This window comes from Schistocerca cancellata, chromosome 10 (genome assembly GCF_023864275.1).
Source record: "Schistocerca cancellata isolate TAMUIC-IGC-003103 chromosome 10, iqSchCanc2.1, whole genome shotgun sequence".
Lineage (NCBI taxonomy): Eukaryota > Metazoa > Arthropoda > Insecta > Orthoptera > Acrididae > Schistocerca > Schistocerca cancellata.
The window spans coordinates 161,740,102-161,757,211 of record NC_064635.1 but is presented as its reverse complement, the minus strand read 5'-3'; the positions used below and the strand labels follow the sequence as shown (position 1 = coordinate 161,757,211).

Here is a 17,110-nt window from a genome sequence, read left to right as displayed (position 1 = left end):
GCAAATGCCGGGATGGTTCCTTTGAAAGGGAACGGCCGACATCCTTCCCTAATCTGATGAGACCGATGACCTCGCTGTCTGGTCTCCTCCCGCAAACAACCCAACCCAACCCAACGCCGTCAATTTGTACGCCGTTTACCCCCCAACGCTTGAATCCTCAGTGCGTAATTCCAACTGTAAAGCAATGAGGGGGTTCTGTGATGGTATGGGGATCCTTTGGAGGGAATAAAGTCGGAGATTTGGTGAAAATAGATGGAAAAATGAACCAAAAGGATTATCATGCCATTCTCCAGCGACATGCTAAGACATCTGGTTTGCATCTGATTGGGATAGGGTTTGTCTTTCAGCAAGACAACGACCCGAAACATACGTCTCGCTTGTGTCAGAACTATGTAAAGTCTCTAGAGGTTCGCAGAATATTGAAAAGCATGGAATGGTCGCCCCAATCCCCTGATTGTAACCCAATCGAGCAGCTATGGGATGAATTGGACAGGAGGATCCAAAAACGGGAAATCGTGAGTGGGTCATAATTGTGGGAGGTCCTGCAGCAAGAATGGAGATCAATTCCAACTGAAACCTTGGTAAAACTGACGCAGCGCATGCCGAGGGTGTGCAAGGCAGTGATGAAAGCAAAGGGTGGCTATTTTGAGGAATCGAAAATTTAATTGTTGCATCTTCCTGTGTATTATTTGAACTTAATAAACATTTGGAAAACAACAAAATGCATTTTTATACTTTATTTCCTTTCCATTGTCTCTAATTACTAGGTGTTTCCGAACTTATGGAGGGTAGTGTACATCATTGTGAAATCAAGTGAACCTTTTAGCAAAACCTTGTGTTTGTTGTGGTACTCACCGCGGTGATGGAGCAGCAAGCAAGCTGGCTGCCAACCTGAAACAACAAAGAAAGTCTTACAAACTGCTACAACTGAATCAGAATAGACCTTTTACGTTTTATTCACTTACAGTAATAGTTCTATAACAGTGTATAGCAGTACTTACGAAATGGCTTGAGGGTGGTGTCGTCACGCATTGGTTACAAATGACATGACTTACACCTACTAGAGACAGTGATCAGTGGGGATATAAGAAATGAAATTCCGACTCTGTAACTCCTACACAAACCGATGGATAACAAACAGAGGTTAATTCTTCTTTGTCATTATCCTCCTGTCACAAATCTTGGATTAGGTGGTAAAGCTGTATTCTGAACGTAAATCAATATAATTTGAGCAGGTACTACCTGATGGTTATGAGGTAAACTTCGCAATGCATTTTGATCAGCAAATAGAAGGTAACTGGCGCAGAATTTCTGGATTTTTGTTTGTATTATAAGCGTACGCTCACAGCCTTAAAAACGTCCGCTATCGGTGAGTACATGTTTAAGAAACTATGTGTTATATGTAATCAACGCAACTAAGTCAATCATAATAATATTAATTATTACTTATAAGACAATAAAATAATTTATTGACGTCGTTTTTACAATGTTTTATTGGCAGTTCATTTTTACAATGTCTTCACTGGCATTCCATTTTTGCAGTGTTTTATGTGAACTTTAAATAAAATAAGTTTGGTATATATTTGTCTTAGTTTGGCATATAGTTGTCTTGCAAATTTATCTCATGTTTAAGGAGTAATTTATAAGTTTCACATAATGGGTTTCCCAAATTCAGTTGCTGTAACAAGATGGTCACTGTTTATACTTACGGAATATGTCAACAATTGCAACACTTCTGTTTGGAACCTCAATAAAATCAATACAAAGCCTTTTTTTCAAACCAGAATCTAATGTTTCTAACTCCACTGTGATTGAATGAGTGGCTTAAGTACGTGTTAACGTAGAGCGCCGAATACATAATACCGAAGCCCTTTAGCTGTATATCAGGAGGTCTCAACCCCTCAAGGGGAAGATGGAGCCTCGCCATCACTTCGTACCATACTCGAAAAATGTGATGTTTCCACAGCAAATTTACTGTCAATCTGTTTAGTTTACGTGGTATCATCGCGAGAAGCGAAAAAAATTGTGCAACATACTACGCTTCTGACAAAACATAGTCCTTACGATGCTTTACATATGTCTGTTTAGAATCATGGTTACTTTTAAATTACGTATGTGACATTTACTGACAGAAACTGACCACAAGCACAACAAGTGTTACCGCAGTACATAGATTGTCTCATGCATTGGCTACTGACAGCTAATCTTGTGGCGCCCTGGTAGGCATGACGTGTTATGTTATGGGAACGATGTTTTGGCGAACTGCTATGCACATAGTAATTTTTATTTTGAGGTGCCAGACATCCCTCATTTCATGTTTTATGTACCTGGAAATTCAATGGAAAGATTTTATGTGTAGCTGGCACAAGAAGTTTATAATAACCATTATGAAGGTATATTGTCATTTGGTTCTTCTACGGGTTAATGTTGAATTATTCGTATAACAGTCTGTGGTATTTCTTGTAATTTTGCTAGAGATCTGAAGAAGGTGACTTAGTTTTACCGAGACCGGTTATTTACAATAAAGTTTTTTATAGTGATCTTGGCTAATAAGTTCTCCTTCTCCTAACTAATCACTACAGATTGGCCCTTCGAGCTCAGCATGAGTATACTAATCAAGATCAGTGGTACAGGGTATCCTCTGCCATACACCATACGATAGCTTGCGGAGTATATACACTCCTGGAAATGGAAAAAAGAACACATTGACACCGGTGTGTCAGACCCACCATACTTGCTCCGGACACTGCGAGAGGGCTGTACAAGCAATGATCACACGCACGGCACAGCGGACACACCAGGAACCGCGGTGTTGGCCGTCGAATGGCGCTAGCTGCGCAGCATTTGTGCACCGCCGCCGTCAGTGTCAGCCAGTTTGCCGTGGCATACGGAGCTCCATCGCAGTCTTTAACACTGGTAGCATGCCGCGACAGCGTGGACGTGAACCGTATGTGCAGTTGACGGACTTTGAGCGAGGGCGTATAGTGGGCATGCGGGAGGCTGGGTGGACGTACCGCCGAATTGCTCAACACGTGGGGCGTGAGGTCTCCACAGTACATCGATGTTGTCGCCAGTGGTCGGCGGAAGGTGCACGTGCCCGTCGACCTGGGACCGGACCGCAGCGACGCACGGATGCACGCCAAGACCGTAGGATCCTACGCAGTGCCGTAGGGGACCGCACCGCCACTTCCCAGCAAATTAGGGACACTGTTGCTCCTGGGGTATCGGCGAGGACCATTCGCAACCGTCTCCATGAAGCTGGGCTACGGTCCCGCACACCGTTAGGCCGTCTTCCGCTCACGCCCAAACATCGTGCAGCCCGCCTCCAGTGGTGTCGCGACAGGCGTGAATGGAGGGACGAATGGAGACGTGTCGTCTTCAGCGATGAGAGTCGCTTCTGCCTTGGTGCCAATGATGGTCGTATGCGTGTTTGGCGCCGTGCAGGTGAGCGCCACAATCAGGACTGCATACGACCGAGGCACACAGGGCCAACACCCGGCATCATGGTGTGGGGAGCGATCTCCTACACTGGCCGTACACCACTGGTGATCGTCGAGGGGACACTGAATAGTGCACGGTACATCCAAACCGTCATCGAACCCATCGTTCTACCATTCCTAGACCGGCAAGGGAAGTTGCTGTTCCAACAGGACAATGCACGTCCGCATGTATCCCGTGCCACCCAACGTGCTCTAGAAGGTGTAAGTCAACTACCCTGGCCAGCAAGATCTCCGGATCTGTCCCCCATTGAGCATGTTTGGGACTGGATGACGCGTCGTCTCACGCGGCCTGCACGTCCAGCACGAACGCTGGTCCAACTGAGGCGCCAGGTGGAAATGGCATGGCAAGCCGTTCCACAGGACTACATCCAGCATCTCTACGATCGTCTCCATGGGAGAATAGCAGCCTGCATTGCTGCGAAAGGTGGATATACACTGTACTAGTGCCGACATTGTGCATGCTCTGTTGCCTGTGTCTATGTGCCTGTGGTTCTGTCAGTGTGATCATGTGATGTATCTGACCCCAGGAATGTGTCAATAAAGTTTCCCCTTCCTGGGACAATGAATTCACGGTGTTCTTATTTCAATTTCCAGGAGTGTATATGTGGATATAGGTGCACAAAGAGACCCTTTAGAGGCCTATGCATTCTTACATTCACATGCCAGAGCATCTGTTTCCTAATCAGATTTCTCATTAATAATGAGAGTGAATTTAGAGTGACTTGTGACGTTCATAACCACACTAGCAAAAGTGAAAATAATTTTCGGATGTATACTAAGTGTAGTCATGTAGGATTCAGAATGGAGCTCTATATTTCGGTTTAAAAGTCTACAATAGATTACCGGCAAACATGAGATAGGTAACTGAAAATCCCGACTTGTTCAAGGATAAAGTAAGAGAGAATAATGATGTACATTTCAATGTTATTAGTATATAGACAGGTGATGGCGTTCTGTGTAACACATACTAATACTATAAATGCAAAACTAATTCTGACATGTTTTCATGAGTATACTGCTAAATCGATTTTGATGAAATTCCTAAATGAGGAATGTAGATTACATTAGAAAGCATGTAGTACAACATAATTATTGACTGGAAGAATATTGCACAAATTGAGGAAAAAGCTATTTAGTCTTCGAATTTTCAGTTTCGTCATATTTGTGAAAACGCTTTTAGTGGTTCATGTGTTCTATGTAATATGATTCAACGTTTTTAATCAGTACTTTATTACTGATATTATTAAAAGCGAAAGTAACTCTGTCAATAACGTTTTCACAACTAAATCGTTGAAGCAAATTCAATAAAATTTGGTATGGAGACAGCAGAAATCTTGAGAATGAACATAAGCTACTTTAGATGGCAAAACAATAAAAAATCGACGCCTAAGAGGATGAAATAGCGAATGCAACACCTTCTTTACACCAGTGAACATAAACCACTTTAAAAACATTATTAAATATGTTGTACAGTGTGCACATCATATAATGTCTAGCAACTTCAATAGCACGATGCATATAGGCGCCCTCTTGCCCATGTCCCTCCACGTGCTCCACTAAGTAGCGCCCACAGGAGGGGAAGGGGTGAGAGAAGGGTGCTACATCATCAACTACGCTTACCTGAACAGGCAGAGAGGTGAGAACAGCTGACGATATCACACATACACTATGTAATCAAAAGCACCCGGACACCACCCAAAACATACGCTTTTCGTATTAGGTGCATTGTGCTGCCACCTACTGCCAGGTACTCCATATCAGCCACCTCAGTAGTCATTAGACATCGTAAGAGAGTAGAATGGGGCGCTGCGCGAAACTCACGGACTTCGAACGTGGTCAGGTGATTGGGTGTCACTTGTCATACGTCTGTACGCGATATTTTCCCACTCCTAAACTTCCCTAGGTCCACTGTTTCCGATGTGATGGTGAAGTGGAAACGCGAAGGGACACGTACAGCACAAAAGCGTACAGGCCGACCTCGTCTGTTGACTGACAGAGACCGCCAACAGTAGAAGAGGGTTGTAATGTGTAATAGGCAGACATCTATTCAGACCATGACACAGGAATTCCACACTGGATCAGAATGCACTGCAAATAATATGACAGCTAGGCGGGAGTTGAGAAAATTCGGATTTCATGGTCGAGCGGCTGCTTATAAGCCACACACCGCGCCGTCAAATGCCAAACGACGCCTCGCTTGGTGTAAGGAGCGTAAACATTGGACGACTGAACAGTGGAAAAACGTTGTGTGGAGTGACGAATCACGGAACATCATGTGGCGATCCGATGGCAGGTTGTGGGTATGGCGAATGCCCGGTGAACGTCATCTGCCAGCGTGTGTAGTGCCAACAGTACAATTCGGAGGCGGTGGTGTTATGGTGTGGTCGTGTTTTTCTCGGAGTGGGCTTGAACCCCTTGTTGTTTTGCATGGCACTATCACAGCACAGGCCTACAATGATGTTTTAAGAACCTTCTTGCTTCTTGCAATTCGGGGATGGTGATTGCATCTTTCAACACACTCGAGCACCTGCTCATAATGCACGGGCTGTGGTGGAGTTGTTACACGACAGTAACATCCCTGTAATGGCCTGGCCTGCACAGAGTCCTGACCTGAATCCTATAGAACACCTTTGGGCTGTTTTGGGACGCCGACTTCGTGCCAGGCCTCACCGACAGACATCGCTACCTCTCCTCAGTGCAGCAGTCCGTGAAGATTGGGCTGCCATTCCCCAAGAAACTGTACAGCACCTGATTAAACGTATGCCCGCGAGAGTGGTAGCTGTCATCAAGGCTACGGGTGGGCCAACACAATACTGAATTCCAGCATTACCGATGGAGGGCGCCACTACCTTGTAAGTCATTTTTAGCCAGGTGTACGGGTACTTTTCATCACATAGTGTACAATAGCATACGTACTCGTCATCACTCATCATAACATGGCTACTGATGTGCAAGTGCAGCTGCAGGTAAGAGACTAGTACAACATAAATACTTAGTATGTAGTATTAGATAAAAACAGCAGTGGAGTAATGTAAGAGGAAGAGCAGTGACTTTTTCAAACAGTAGCTGCCGTTCTATTATTATTATTCACATTTGGGCCCTACCGGGTCATGCGATGTATGACAGTGTGTTGAAAAGTAATGCTCCTATATTTTTTTAATGTGAAAGCTGTTACAGCTTTTAAAATGAAAGCTGGGGTAACTTTTCGATTCCGCGACTGTAAAAATTATGTGGTTTCGAGGTGAAGAACTCGTCGAGCCATGTTCGGAGCGCGTTTTCATGCGGAAACAAATTTCCTTGAAGGGTGGTCGATAGAGAGCGGGAATCTGAGAGCGCATGATCAAGTGCGTAAGGTGGGTGCGGAATGGCTGCCCAACCCATCTACTAGATGGTTTTTTTCAGTTTAGTAGAATATGGGTGGGCGTATCGTGGAGTAGCATCGATTAATGCAGTCTTGTTGGTTGCTTTTCTTGGATTGCTTATGCAAGACGTCTCAGTTGTTGACAATAAACGTCAGCGTTGATGGTTACTCCTCGGCAAAGCATTCCGTAGCACAGGACACCGCCGCTGCTCTACAGGTGCATAACAACATCTTCTGTGGATGCATGCCGGTCTTTGTACAAGGTTGTCGCTGCTTTCTTGGGGCTCAACTATTCTTTTATTTTTCTTTTGTTAGCATAAAGACACCATTTCTCATAACCAGAAGCGATAGAGAATAGGATTGGTCAGTGTTGTTCGTGAGCCACCTGACGACGAACAAGCAGAGATGCACATATCCGTTGATTTCTGAGATTTTAGCTTAGAGCATGCAGCACTCGTATTCAAGATTTCTGAACCCTGCCTATTACATGAAACTTTTTCACGATGGCGGAATGATCACACAGGTCATCACATTTGCCATTTCTCGAGTACAGTGACATGGATCATTGTCGATTAATGCATTTAAACGATAGTCATCAACCCCTAAAGGTTTCCTTACACGGCGCAAGTGTTTCTGGCTGTCTCCGTTGTTGTCACACCTCTATTGAACTCAAACAGAAGAATATGGCCGGCCTCTGTGGCCGAGCTGTTCTAGGCGCTTCAGTCCGGAACCGCGCTGCTGCTACGGTCGCAGGTTCGAATCCTGCCTCGGGCATGGATGTGTGTGGTGTCCTTAGGTTAGTTAGGTTTAAGTACTTCTAAGTTTATGGGACTGATGACCTCAGATGTTAAGTCCCATAGTGCTTAGAGCTATTTGAACCATTTTTTGAAGAATGTGTTGGAAATGTTCCGATTTCCCTATTTGACACTCCATTTTATAGCGTCCACAGCTCCACTCACCATCTCCAAATGACAAAATGACAATATTTAAACTCAAATAGATGACAATCGATAAGCAAACCCAAAGCAAACGGGATACGAGCATGCAAAACAAAACCGCTACGAACGTATGCACCAACCTAATAACATTCTACATCTTTATTCTTCACGTCTACATACTTGCAGCCCTCTGCCGTTAGAGATCTGCAGACTGAAGCTCATAACATGGCGGTGTGTAACGTAACTACGTCGGTGCGTGCAAAACTGCGTGCTGCAATCTATACTGAATCTTTTTGACTATGGCATATTTTATAAATATGGGTGAATATTATTATGGAATTGTGGAAATTTATGCTTAGGCAAGCGTAAATTACAATGGATGCAACCTAAGCTCATAGTATATTCAGATATTGGAAATAGTTCAGTAACTGAATGACTGTGAAGCAAAATTCTTCAAACTTAATGTATCCCAATTAAGTTTTCTGTTCTACTGTTATTTAAATATACGCATGAGACTAGTTACTTTTAATACTTAAATATTCACGTACAACTGTTAGTACCTGGAATAATTAGAAGTATCACTTCTTATCCTTAATTAAAAGTAAATGGATTTGATATTTCACACACACACACACGCCACCTTTTATGACTTTATAATAAAAATTATTTTTATCAGAAAATGTCTACAATACTGTTGAACGCACAATATTGTCACTTCACTTCCTATTTTATTTTACTCCTTTTTAACTTCTTTGCTTGAAGTGAAGATCAGCAGGCAAGGAGTGTGCTGAAAAACGGTCAAGTTGTGTTTTTTGTAATCTCAGGGAAATTTCTAATTGTTTTCTCGCCTCGCGAGAAATTCAGAATAATTTGATTTAATCTCGTGAGTATCGCGTTGGCACCGTAAGTAAAAATGTAGTAAAGAAATATCTATAACATTTATAAATTGGAGATTTGGGACTTCTATTACGAAATGAAAGCAGAAATGTTAAATTAAACAATTATTATTAACGAAGTAAATAATTTGTACAGAAATCTAACTGTTTGTGAATAATTCTCACAGTTTTGACCATAACAAAGAATTGTGCCGTATTTCGGCAAAATATTTGGAAATTACAATACTCTTATCTCAACTCTGGATCGAAAGAATAAAGCATTCATAATAAGGTTATATTAGTACTCCAAATTGGCGATAATAATAGAAAGATTAAATAAATTCCGAGCCGGAATACAAATTTAGTTCATTCGAACAAAATCCAAGAAAATAGGAGTCTGATAGCGTAAGATGCTGTCGGAAAGGCGCGCGATTAAAGAAGAGAAAGAAAAGACGAGCGCGCGTTCTTATATACAACAAAATACAGGTGATAATGATACGCCGCTCTCATTACTCTGGGCGTACATATTCGCTGACTTGCAGCGCAGTTCATTGACTCAGTGGTTAAATTATATCTTTAAACCTTAATATCCGATAGAAAAAGAAAATAGTACGTTATTACGTCGCGGTCAGGGCACAGTATTATAAATCGGGTTCCGAATTCGAAGAGTTCATCGACCTCTCCTTCCATATGACGTTGCCAGTCCACACACGAGCCTCGCGACATCTGCAACAATCACAGGAATTGGGTTCAGTGCCAGCCGTCATCCTTATGGCAGCATCGACTAGGCCTCATCCGATTTTTACCTATTTCCAAAACTTAAAGAACACCTTGGAGGACTTCGCATTGATAGTGATGAAGCGGTACTAGCAGAGGTAAGGTTGTGGCTTCGTCCACGAAGTCCAACATTCTACAGTGACGGCATCAACACACTAATCTATTATTAGAAGAAATATATTTGTCATCAGCGTGACTATTTTGAGAAATAAATATGTAGACATGAAGAATAAAGATGTAGAACGTTAGTAATGGTTGTTTTATTTGAAAAGCATAAAGTTTTCACATAAAAAATCCGGAAGCATTACTTTTCACCAGGCCCTCGTACAACATGGATCATTGTCGGAGTTTTGTTTCATCTTTCCTTTGTGTCCTCACTACTTAAATTCTCCTACGCGTTCGTGAGACCAAGCTTGTCCGGTCTTCTTGCGATTCTCTGCCCGGTCGAGGATTTTCCGCCTAAACATTCTGCGTCTTGGATATAAATTTGTGTTACTTCTGCTTCTTTCAGGTGTTCTTGGACTGTGCTGACCCATTTCACTGTTTCAACTTTCGTTTCACTGCGAGTTCCGTAGAATTCCACAAACATGTATAGTTAACCTGGTTGGTTCCGTTCTTTTAATATGCCTATAGAAATTACCTTGCGTTGTTTCATAACCAACTATGTGTTGGTATACTTTAAAATTTCCTTATTTGGTCTTAGTCTGTAAAGATCTTCTTGAGTATGATTTTGACCTAAAATTTTCCTCATTACTTTTCGTTCGCCCTCTTGTGTTTCTTCAGTGTCCCTCTTTAAAATGAGTACCTCAAACCCACAAAAGTACTCTGGTTTGATGACTGCTTTGTAGTGTCTCAGTTTGGCGTACTTTTAGATGGATTTTTGTTATATATATCTGTCGTAAGACTGAAAGTGATTTCCGGTTTTTAACAACGTATTACGTAACCAGTCTATTCGAGGCCAGTTTCCCGAATAGTATCGCCTAAATATCTGAACTAAGAAATTCTCCTGATTTACACATACTTAGTTTTTAGAATCTTGGGTGCCACGTTGTTGCTAGACTTCTTGCTCTCAAACGATACTTGTGGCTTTACTCTTTCCGCTGTTTCTTTAAGAATTCCTTTTTGTTTCTGTACTGTCTGAACATCTTGACATAGAATCTCCAGGTCATCTGCAAAACCTAACTAGTCTGTCCTAATACTGGTGCTTCCTAATTTGATTGTCTCGTCAATTTTAATTTCTGCTTTTGGTGTCCAACGCTCTTGGATAATTGTTTCTAAGACACAGGGGACGGGTAATGAAGAGATTCCGCAACTTGTCTCACTCCTGCTTTAAGTTAAAAATGTTCCAAAATTTCTCCTCAGAATTTTACCTTAGATGTTGTACCATTTAATGTTTCAGTAACAGCTGTACTGGTTCTGAGGTCCAGACCTCATTCTTTCAGAATTAGGAAACACAGACTTGAGGTCCACTATGTCACATGACTTTTTAAATTCTACGAAGGTACAAACTACTTTCTGTTAGGAAATTTTTTGATGGCTGAGAATTAGTTTCAGAATTAAAGCTTATATTGGGCAGAGATCTGTTTGATCTGAAACAAGAGAACCCCCTCAATAATTACTAACGTCCGTTCTGTCTACCTTTCCAATACAGTGGATACATAAACGTTGTTCTGCAGTTATTCGAAATTTTCTCAGTTTGCTAAATGTTTCGCAAGATCAATGTAATTGCTTCTTCATTCGATTACTTTTTCACTTAATGGCTGTACCCCCTGTCCTTTCTTTATTTCTTCATTTCTTATTTTATCTTCTCTTTTGTAGCCTTTCACTGACCTAAGGAACTTCATTTCCGATGTTTCAAGTTGTTTTAGGTCTTTTAGTCTTAATGTCAAACTTTTTGCTCCATATAGTACCTTGGGTAATGCCAAGATTACATAACATTCCCCTTGGATTTCTCCTCTCGTTTTACTCTTCAATGTTCTTCTCGCGCCACATATATGTTGACAGCTGTTAAAATTTTCTTATTTATGTCTTTATCTTATTCAAAAGTTATGTCAAATCCTAGATAATGGAAAAGTCACGCCGATTCTATTATTATGTTACTGGTGATTATTTTAATCCTTGTAGGGTATTTTCCTAAAAAGCCCTTTTTTTAGTTGTTGATAGCTTCAGGAAATAATTTAGCCTTATGATGTTTAATCTGTGTACTGTTATTTGTAGTTTGTCTCCGCCGTCCTGTTGGTTACCTGGTCGCCGGCAAAAAGCATCGTATTTACAAGTTTGCCTATCCTAATTCTTATACTTTCGAGATATTTTGTCCTTCATCCAGCCCCTGACCAGATCGTCGAAGTAGACGTTGAACAGTGTAGGTGACATGCTACAATTTTGCCACACTTCCTGGTTTATCTGTATTCCTAGCGCCAGTTCTTTGTCAGTATCTGTTTTATTTTTATGTTTTTATACAAACCTTGTCATACTTTTAACAGGTGCCTGAGTACACCTCTTTTCTCCGTTACTGACCAGAGCTTCTTCATAGTCGATAAATGCTAGGTGTGTTTCCAAATTGAATTCTCGTCTTTTTTGCATACTTTGTTTCTTCTTTTATATAAACCTGGTTGTTGCTCTAATGAAACTGAATCAGAGATGTAATTCCGTTTAATATTTTTGGGACAGCTGATATCAGGCGTTCTATAACAATTCCGTCTTCGCCATCTCACGGAGTTAGCGTGAGCTCTCTTGAGAGTACCACATGTTTTCCTCAATTGTACTTACTACTGATCTACTACTCGAGGTTAGAGCTGTAAAACTATCGTAGGCCACCGCAGACTATTGTTAAGTGTAGACTGCGGACGATCAGTGTCCTATTAGATTCCCCTGAAAACCGGGAGCGGCGAACCGTCTACATACTGAGTGAGAATATATATAAAGGGCCGGGTAACCCACGGAACATTTTTGTTCTACATAGTTATCCTCCCGTCTGTTTCTTAAAAGTTAACAGTATTTACAGCATTGAAATTGTCAGTGGTTAATTTAGGTTTTATTCTAAAATTGTTGATTAGTAATGTGAAACAGAGGGATATACGAGGGTCGTCCACAAAGTAAGTTCCGTTTGGTTATATAAAACAAACGTGTACAGATACAGAAAAAATATTTATTGTACAAAAATCTACAACTGTTAAAACCATGTGGTAACATGTTCTTTCAGCTCGTCATCTTCGTTGAAGTGTTGACCACGGACAGATTTTAGGTGTAAGGAGAGATGGAAGTCGCTAGGAGCGAGGTCTGGGCTGTGCGGTTGTGCTTAATCTTCTCTTCAGTTGTGTGCACCAGTTCATCAGTAACCACAGACGGGCGTCAACTTCGTTCTTCATCGTGCACTTGATCACGTCCTTCATTGAACAGTCTGACCCATCTCCTAACCATTGAATCAGTCATAGCATTTTGTCCGTAAACCACGCAGATTTTCCGATGAATTTCCTTTGGTTTAACTTTCTTTGCATTTAGAAAACGAGTCACAGATCTGATTTCACACGCGGTGGCATTTTCAATTGCGGCTGACATTATAAAGAAGCACCACAAAGCACACGTTGGCAACAGCGATCTGAAAATGGCGTACATGTCTTCTGCTTGAGTCAGAGTAACTGCCGCGCTGCGACCTTAGCGCTGCCGCGGATAGAAACAGAAACGGAACTTACTTTGTGGACGACCCTCGTATTTATGAGCGCTTTATTACTTACATAAAATATATTTCTGCTATTCATGAGCAACTTCCGCATTTATCAATAATAAAAGGAACATCTTGCGTTCGACCATGATGGTGAACGTTCTGTTGATTACAAACTAACAACAATAATTGTATACACTTTTTATGTTTGTGCATATAAACTGTACTTTCTTCAAAAGTAGTCGCTTTGGTTACACAAATTAATTTTTATTACTTTTAAAATATAATACACTCCTGGAAATGGAAAAAAGAACACATTGACACCGGTGTGTCAGACCCACCATACTTGCTCCGGACACTGCGAGAGGGCTGTACAAGCAATGATCACACGCACGGCACAGCGGACACACCAGGAACCGCGGTGTTGGCCGTCGAATGGCGCTAGCTGCGCAGCATTTGTGCACCGCCGCCGTCAGTGTCAGCCAGTTTGCCGTGGCATACGGAGCTCCATCGCAGTCTTTAACACTGGTAGCATGCCGCGACAGCGTGGACGTGAACCGTATGTGCAGTTGACGGACTTTGAGCGAGGGCGTATAGTGGGCATGCGGGAGGCCGGGTGGACGTACCGCCGAATTGCTCAACACGTGGGGCGTGAGGTCTCCACAGTACATCGATGTTGTCGCCAGTGGTCGGCGGAAGGTGCACGTGCCCGTCGACCTGGGACCGGACCGCAGCGACGCACGGATGCACGCCGAGACCGTAGGATCCTACGCAGTGCCGTAGGGGACCGCACCGCCACTTCCCAGCAAATTAGGGACACTGTTGCTCCTGGGGTATCGGCGAGGACCATTCGCAACCGTCTCCATGAAGCTGGGCTACGGTCCCGCACACCGTTAGGCCGTCTTCCGCTCACGCCCCAACATCGTGCAGCCCGCCTCCAGTGGTGTCGCGACAGGCGTGAATGGAGGGACGAATGGAGACGTGTCGTCTTCAGCGATGAGAGTCGCTTCTGCCTTGGTGCCAATGATGGTCGTATGCGTGTTTGGCGCCGTGCAGGTGAGCGCCACAATCAGGACTGCATACGACCGAGGCACACAGGGCCAACACCCGGCATCATGGTGTGGGGAGCGATCTCCTGCACTGGCCGTACACCACTGGTGATCGTCGAGGGGACACTGAATAGTGCACGGTACATCCAAACCGTCATCGAACCCATCGTTCTACCATTCCTAGACCGGCAAGGGAACTTGCTGTTCCAACAGGACAATGCACGTCCGCATGTATCCCGTGCCACCCAACGTGCTCTAGAAGGTGTAAGTCAACTACCCTGGCCAGCAAGATCTCCGGATCTGTCCCCCATTGAGCATGTTTGGGACTGGATGAAGCGTCGTCTCACGCGGTCTGCACGTTCAGCACGAACGCTGGTCCAACTGAGGCGCCAGGAGGAAATGGCATGGCAAGCCGTTCCACAGGACTACATCCAGCATCTCTACGATCGTCTCCATGGGAGAATAGCTGCCTGCATTGCTGCGAAAGGTGGATATACACTGTACTAGTGCCGACATTGTGCATGCTCTGTTGCCTGTGTCTATGTGCCTGTGGTTCTGTCAGTGTGATCATGTGATGTATCTGACCCCAGGAATGTGTCAATAAAGTTTCCCCTTCCTGGGACAATGAATTCACGGTGTTCTTATTTCAATTTCCAGGAGTGTATATATTCTGATAGGATATAAAATACACAGTGGACTAACACTGAATGATGTGCAATTCTGAATGTGTGAAAGAAAAAAAGAACCAAGAGAAGTCGTCGGCTTCCAGTTTCTCTCTTACACATTCATTTGTTCCTCTTCCTACCAATGCTACCAATACTGCCAGTAATCCTACCATCTACTACGTCATTTATGTAGTATATTTGCAGTAGTGAACAGGAGTTTTGGTAGAGGGCAACTCGTAGCTCTTCCAGTAAAATAGAATAATAATAAGTTTATTGCAGCCAAACAGCCATACAAATTCAAAGTACAGTGATAATAATAAACTAAATTAAAAATTTTACATATTGTGATTTGCATAGTCACTTATTCATCGTGTCCTTTTTGTACAGAGTTCTATATGGTAACGTTTGCATATTTGATGACACAGTTTACACTCACACATTGCGTTTGGTTCATGATATGACATGTTGTTGCAAATAAGGTGGTGGAAACCATGCGGGCTTCCGTTCTGCAGTCTCATTTCGAAGTTTTCTTTTGTCCATGTTCGATCAGTCGTGGAGGCCTGTGATGTAAAATTCTGGAGGTACATCTTCCCTTTTTTCCTTCACTGTTTTAAGTAGACTTTCCAAAGCGCTGTTGTTGGGTAGCATCAGGTTTATCCGTAAGTCTCCAGTGAAGAAGGGTTCCCACATCAGCTGATATACAAGTCTGGATCGAGTTGTTTTGGACAGTCCTACTGCTTTCTTTATATAGGTCGCCTTCACTCTTTCTAGTGTCGTTAGATTTTTCACTGTGAAATGTGGTCCGATAATGTCTATGCCGTACGTCAGTATTGAGAATACTGTCATTGCCATCTCTGATGTATTTAATTGATTGCCATTATTGCTTGCATTGGTCTCTCTGTTACATGTTTTGTGAAACATTTGGCAGTTGTTCGTATTGCGACTCCTAGGTACTTTAGGTCTGGTACAATCTTCAGTTTCCTTTCCCGTATGAAGATCCCAGTTGATGCAGGTGTCCTTCCTCCATTTCTGAGTACCATCATTTCTGTTTTCGCCACACTTATTTGGAAGTCGTGTTTCACACAGCAGTCTTCCATATCGTTTATCGCTTCTTGTAACTTTAGAATGTTCCTTGCGCCTATTAGAATATCGTCTCCATATGCATATGCTGAGGGAATTAGTTTAGGAAATGAGATACTTAAAGTAGTAGATGGGTTTTGTTATTTGGGATGCAAAATAACTGATGATGATCGAAGTAGGGAGAGTATAAAATGAGACTGGCAATGACAAGAAAAGCGTTTCTGGAGAAGGTTAATTCGTTAACATCGAGTACAATTTAAGTGTCAGAAAGTTCTTTCTGAATGTATTTGTATGGAGTGTAGTCTAGAAACATGGACGATAAATAGTTTAGACAAGAAGAGAATAGAAGCTTTCGAAATTTGGTGCTACGGAAGAATGTTGAAGATTAGATGGGTAGACCACATAAATAATAAGGAGGTACTGAATAGACTTAAGGAGAAGAGGAATTTGTTGCACAACCTAAAAGAAGGGATCGGTTGGTAGGACACGTTCCGAGGCATCAAGGGATAACCAATTTAGTATTGGAGGGAAGCGTGGAGGGTAAAAATTGTAGAAGGAGGCCAACAGATGAATACACTGAGCAGATTTAGAAGGATGTAGGTTTCATTAGTTACTCGAACACGAAGAGGGTTCCACAACAAGGTAGAGTAGCATGGAGAGCTGGATCCAACTAGTCTCTGGACTAAAGACCACGACAACAACAACGTGCATATGAGATTACACCGTCCCTTTGGCGTATTCTTACGGTTTCTTCCACTGCAAGGATAAATAACAGAGGACTCAGAGGGTCTCCCTGCAGTACTCTGTTTGATTGGAGTATCGGCTCCGATAGGGAGACGTTGTCCGAGATCCTTATTTCGTTCCATCGCAGTATTGCACTTATGATTCGTGTCCATGTGTTGTTTTCTCCCAAGGTTTCCTCTAGTTTTATGGTCATTAATTTTCTGTTTATAAAGTCAAAGGTTTTTGTTGTTGTTGTTGTTGTGGTGGTCTTCAGTCCTGAGAGTGGTTTGATGCAGCTCTCCATGCTACTCTATCCTGTGAAAGCTTCTTCATCTCCCAGTACCTACTGCAACCTACATCCTTCTGACTCTGCTTAGTGTATTCATCTCTTGGTCTCCCTCTACGATTTTTACCCTCCACACTACCCTCCAATACTAAATTGGTGATCCCTTGATGCCCCAGAATACGTCCTACCAACCGA

General features: G+C 42.7%; 1 protein-coding gene across 1 annotated transcript in view; it reads right to left on the bottom strand.

Annotated features, from left to right (window-relative positions):
- Window positions 1–885, bottom strand: part of LOC126106215 (uncharacterized) — a 194,781-nt gene extending 193,896 nt beyond the window's left edge. The window contains exon 1 of the mRNA XM_049912446.1: window positions 856–885. The gene's annotated coding sequence lies outside the window, so the exon portion shown is untranslated. The remainder of the gene's footprint in view (window positions 1–855) is intronic.
- Between the last annotated feature and the right edge of the window lie 16,225 nt (window positions 886–17,110).